Source organism: Penaeus monodon, chromosome 31, assembly GCF_015228065.2.
Source record: "Penaeus monodon isolate SGIC_2016 chromosome 31, NSTDA_Pmon_1, whole genome shotgun sequence".
Classification (NCBI taxonomy): domain Eukaryota; kingdom Metazoa; phylum Arthropoda; class Malacostraca; order Decapoda; family Penaeidae; genus Penaeus; species Penaeus monodon.
The window spans coordinates 30,715,534-30,715,818 of NC_051416.1; positions in this window are offsets into that span (position 1 = coordinate 30,715,534).

Genomic DNA, 285 nt, shown 5'->3' on the forward strand with positions numbered 1-285 from the left:
CTTTTATATTAATTTTTTTAAAAATATATATTAAAAATTTATATTAAAAATTTTATATTCAAAATATATTAATTTTAAAGTAAATATATATAAATAATATATATTTATATTTAAAAAAATAAAATTTTTATATTTATAAAAATAAAAAATTATACATATTTATATAATTATTTTATAATTTATATTTATTTATATAATATATATTTATATATATATTTTCATTTCAATTAAAATAGTATTTTTTATATTTTATTTAAAATAATTTTTTTATTTTATATAATATAG